We start from the raw sequence: 6,000 nt of genomic DNA, 5'->3' as shown, positions 1-6,000 counted from the left end.
GTCTCAGGTTTCTTGCAAATAGAGCACAGGTCATATGCAGTGGTTTTTTTCCTAATAGGTAATCTGTTTAATATAAGTTTCCATCTAAAGCATTTGATCTTAGGGGGTATGGGGGATCTCCATAATTTCTCAAAGGTTTTCTGCCATGTGTGGAGATTATGATCAACATACCAAAGAACGTTAATATGATCGATTACCGAGGTGTCATTGTTAAGTAGGGTATAAATAGACTTGGCCTTGATCTTGGGGAGGGTAGAACCATCTTTCCAAAGGAAGGTAAGGTACCTGTGAGCATCTACATGCATGACTCTAGGAAGATGGAGAGGGGTGCATGCTTGCTTAGTCATGTTGTAGGTCCTCTTATGTGATGTAGGGTGATCATATTTATTGCTAAGACTTTCCCAGCTGATAAGATTTTCATGTTCTAATATATCCATAAGGAACTTGACACCTTTATTGTGCCAGTACTTAGCAGAGCATCCTTGAGTTAAGGCAAGGGGTTTAGAGTTGTGATATAGGTTCCACCATATTGACCTTTCACTGTGGAGGGTAGCATCACAATCGATGTTAGAGTTGACAATAAGCCTACGCACATGCTCCCAGGCTTTCCATATAGATTTAAACACCCAGGTACCTTGGACAGATACAGAGAAATTGCCTGCAATTAGATCACTGAGCGGGTGGGTTTTCCAGGTTTTAGCTGTCTTGGGGACACCATTTTGTATATTGTTCCTGATGAGAATCTTCCAAGGTTCATGACCTTCAAGTGAGTGGAATATCCATTCGGCCGCAAGGGCTATTCCCTACAGTCTAAGATCCTTAAGGCCCAACCCACCAAGTTTTTTGTCTAGGTGGCACCAAGCCCATTTGACTGCATGAGCTTTCCTCTTGCCCTTGCCATCCAACCAAAGGAAACATTTGATGGCCTTTTGTATTTCAAAACTTTGATAGTTGTTGAGCATCCAAATAGAGGAATAAGAGGAGAGGGTTTTCTGGTAGACTTGAATCCTGCTGGCTAGGATAGGACCCTATTGTCCCATTTATTTAGCTTCCTATCTATTTTCCCTTTGACCCAGCTCCACATATCTCTCAGAGATGGGGAAATAGAGAAGGGGATACCTAAGTACCTAACTATTTTGTTAGGTCCTCCCCAAGCATAGCCAAACTATTGAAGTCAGTCCAGAGGCTCATCTTTCCACCCAAGTAGAATGGATTTGGAGCTTGAAATCCAGGCACCTGACGCTCTACCAAAGGTGTCAAGTTTTTGATTGAGGTAAATGATATTATGCCTAGAGAGTTCTAGGAATAGCGAGGTGTCATCGACAAACTGAATGTTGATTAATTCAGAGTTGTCCGGCATCATGATGCCATGCACTCTAAGGGATAGGGTGTCATCTCTTAGGAGATAGTACAAGGTGTCTGATGCTATGACAAACAGAGTAGGGGCAAGGGGGCAACCCTGCCTAATTGATCTGGAGAGGGGAATAGGTTGGGAGAGAGACCGATTAACTTCAATTAGGGTAGATGCATCCTTGAGGAGGATCTAGACATAATCACAAAATTCACTAGGGAAGCCAAAGGCTTGGAGCATCATGAGGATGAAGCCCCATTCCACCCTGTCATAGGCTTTTCCAAAGTCAACAAGGAATATGGCTGAATCCTGGTTCGAGGTTTTGGCCATTCCATGGACTCCTAGCTAGTCACAAGATTTTCCAATATGTACCTGCCTTTAATGAACCCCGTTTGGGTAGAGCAGATGAATTTGAGGAGGATCTTCTTAAGGCAGGAGGCTAAGGCTTTGGCTAAGATTTTGTAGGAGACATTGAGGAGGGTAATTGGCCTCCAGTTTTTAATGAGGGTTTTGTCCCCATCTTTTGGGATAAGTTTAACAATACCCATATTGATGGACTCCCCTAGGGTGCCAATATCAAGTGCTTCATTATAGATACCATAGAGATCATTAGTGATCCAATCAATATTGACTTTGTAGAATTCGGCAGGAAGGTCATCAGGGCCCAGGGCCTTATCATCCTTGAGTGCCTTAATGGCATTAGCAATTTCTTTCTTGGAGATCCTAGCTTTAAGGAGGAGGACTTCATTTTCAGAGATTCATTTTGGAATAATGGAACTACATTTACTTCGAGCATCTTTCACGACTTCATTATCCTCTGAGGTAAACAAGGTTTTGTAAAACATTTCAAAGGCATCTTTGATATCATTGATATTTAGGAGCTCCTTGTCTTCTACGGTTATTCTGTCAATTTTCTCTTTGGTTTGTTTTTGCTTTAGGAGATTCAAAAAAAATTCAAGCCTTTATCTCCATACTTAAGCCAGTGATTGCGGGCTCTGATGAAAGCCCCTTTGATTTTGACTTGTTGATGCTTTTTGAGGATGTCCCTAGCTTCAGATACCCACTTGGCGAAGGTAGGGGAGGAGGGATGAATTTGAATTTCTTGTTCCAGAGAGTGGAGCTGATGTGTTAGGGATTTCTCCTGGGATCTAAAGTCCTTGGCTTTCCTTTGGCCAATGGTTTGAAATATCTTTTGCCACAAGGAAATGTTTCTCTTCCACCTGAGAATATGGGATTGAGGAAGCTAAGGCTACAAGTTGAAGAGGCTAACTATTTTGATGGCATTAAGGACTTCCTTGTCAAGTAGCAGAGAGGTGTCGAGGAAAAATTTCTTACTGCGAGGGTAGTTATTAGTGAGGGAGTTTCTAGTGTTAATGATGGCAAGGATAGGAAAATGGTCAGAGAGGGTTACCGGAAGGACAACCACCATGTTCCCAAGTTGATTGGGGGAGAAAAAAAAGAAATTATTATTAACATAAAACCTATCTAGTATGGAATAGATCTAGTTAGTGCCTTGCTGGAAGTTGCACCAAGTATACCACAAGTTATGGGCATCAAATTTGGTGCCTTCTAGGGGGTCAAATAGCTAGAGTTGATGTTTAAACCTATCCTAGTGAGGTTTTTCTAGAGTTTTCCATTCAAAAGGAAGGCCCCCAGCTTTTTTATCCTGGTGTTCAGTCATGTTAAAGTCTCCAGCCATGACCCAGGGGATATTTGGGAGGGATGTCAGGCAAATCCAGAGGGACAATCTTTCCTTATAGTCATTGGGTGCATATATGGAGCATATGCCAAAGCAAGATCCTCTAATATCTAATGTAACCCAAGCTACTTGATTACATGGGGAAGTTCCCTTATTCCTGAGGTAGTTTGCCAACTTAGGGGTCAGAAGAAGGCCAACTCCTCCCTTACCTCTCGGGTGCTTGGTGTAAATTTTAATTGCATCTCTCCAAATGAAGTCAAGAGCAGAGTCAAGAGAAAAACCAATGGCTTTAAGTTCTTGTAGCATCAAGAAATCTAAGTTTTTATGGGAGTCTGGAAACCTTTTGATAACAAATTTCCTGTCAGGCGACTCAAGGCCTCTAACGTTCCATGATATGTACTTCATTAGAAAGGGGGCTAAATAGGGCTGGTAGGGAGATTGTGTTGATCTCCAAGTTTTTTCTTGTTCTTAGATCCCATAGGTCTACCTTTCTTCTTATTCATGGAGGATCCTTTCATAAGTTCCTCATCATCTTCACTAATCTTGGATGGCTCAATTCTAACATCCACATTTCCTCCTATGTCAGACCCAGATAACTGGGAGCCTAGAAAACCAAGGAGCATCGTGCTAGAGCTAATGTCATCTTGACCCTTGTTGGCATACATAACTTCTATCACATGATTATCTTCTATTTCATTAAGTTGGGAGCCTATCAAGGGGTTGGTGTTGCTAACATCAGAGGTAAGGCCTGCAAGTGAAGATGGTGCCATCTATTTGGGCGTTCCAAATGTGAGTACCATTTTTGCAGTGTTGTCGCTGAAGCTAGCATCATCAACACCATGATTAGGGTTTTCCAAGTTCTTAACAATTTTTTTAACCAGAGAATTAGTTAGGTTTTGCGAAGTGAATGGTAGGTCCTTAATTTTAGGATGGGGATTTCTAGTAATGGCCAATTGATCTGTACTTGGGACATTAGATCGATTTAGGGCATTTTGGTGGGTTAATTTTCACCTTCACTTTCTTGAGGTAACTGGTGGTCGCATCCACAAAAGGATATGAAAATCACGGTAAAACCTTTCTTGGGAATTGGGCATTCCAACAGGTGACCAATATCTCTCTCTGTAGATGTTCATTTACTTGTCAAACCAGGGGATGTATACTTTAAATGGCACAGCAAAATATATGCAGTAGGAACTTATTTTGGTCAAATCTTAGCGGAAATACATACTGAAAAGAAATCCTACCTACGCTACAGGAAGGTAATGCAAAGCTTTTTAACTCAACTATGATTTGATTATGACAAAAACCATAATAACTACAACTGAAACACAAACTATGAACTGGCCTTATGCTGCAGGAACAAACACAGTGATGGATTCCTTGTGCTGTAGGAGCAATGTAAAGCTGAGTTTGTATAAAACTTTAAAGATGAAAGCAAAATGAAGCTTAATAGGAAAGAACAACTAACTAACTAGCTACAGATACCTACTAAGTGGGCCCCCTTAGCAAGCATCTCCTGATTACGCAAATACGAAACTCAGAACTTTATTGAACTTTATTCATAAAAACAGAATGATATACATTGTTTTGTTGATATGGAAACTAACAACAAACTCTGCTTCTGGTTAAACAGATTTTGTCTTCAATTATCTTGATTCTTACATGAAATCTACTATTCTTATTCTATCCCTCTCTTTCCTCTCCCTCGTGTAGGAGGAGAAGCTTTATTTAAAAACAAGGGAGCAACTAACTAACTAACTCCATCAAAGAAAGACATGGAAGTAAAACATATCCTCGAATCAAGGAACAAACTTCATAAATGAATTTATGCGTTCAAGCCGATCCAGAGAGAATCTAGCACTCCATTCTTTGTCATTAAAATTATTTCCCATGATTTCAATCAAAGAGTCTTTGCCGGAGCTTCCTCGAAGTCGTGCAGGAAATGGACTTTACTGCAAGGCCAAAATTGGCTACGCTTGACTCGATCATTCTTCAACAACCTACGAAACAAAAGATAACAGGCAACAGAAAAGGTGTATGGCAGATACACGATATCCATTCATTAATCACACATTTTAGATTTACTTCATCATTCAAAAACTGTATACGATATACCAGTCATTTTAGGGAGTCAACGGGGCAATAAATGCAATCAAGTCAATAACAAAGAGCTACAGGAATATAAAAGTCTCTTACTACAAGATATCCCAAAAAGGTTTCACAAAGCCTGAACATCCATGAAATAACAAAAGTAAAGGCATTTAAAAGTTTTATCAAAATATCCAAATTATGAGCATATTTTAAGCTCATCACTACCCCCCTACATAGCCCAATGCTGGTCCTCCAGCATTAACTTTCCTGGTGGTTTCTCTGAAGTCGGTGGCTGCTACATGACTCTGAAATGGATTTTTCATTAATTGGAACCATAAAAACTGTTCTTTAAGACACAAAGCATAAACTTTGGGTGGGGGTCTACATTCCATAATCTGACCAGTTACTTTCAACATTTCGTCCGTTTTTGCTTTCAACTCAGCAATTTCTTGCTTCTGACTTTCAATTTTCTTTTTTAATTTCTTCTTTTCTATTCCCCATAGACTTTGCTGCATGACAGCCTGGGCTATGTATCGGAAAGTCAGGGTTTGCAATGTAACTGTTTCCCAATTAGCTTTAACATATTCTCGAAACTCCATTAAAAGTGTTTTCTTATACACAACAATAGCTTTGCAAACTGCAGGATGAGATACAACTTCACTAGGCACATTCGATTGTTTAGTCTGTTCTTGCTCTTGCTGCAAGATAAATTCTTCTTATTCCTGTGGTGGAGAAGTTTGTGCTTCCTCCGAAAATTGCATAGCAGCAGTAGCCAAATCATCAAGATTTGGTAACCCTTGCTCATTATGCCCTGTTTCTTTTGTCTCAACTTGTTCCACTTCAGGAATGATCGAACTCT

Source organism: Cryptomeria japonica, chromosome 3 (genome assembly GCF_030272615.1).
Source record: "Cryptomeria japonica chromosome 3, Sugi_1.0, whole genome shotgun sequence".
NCBI lineage: Eukaryota > Viridiplantae > Streptophyta > Pinopsida > Cupressales > Cupressaceae > Cryptomeria > Cryptomeria japonica.
This window is presented reverse-complemented; position numbering follows the sequence as displayed.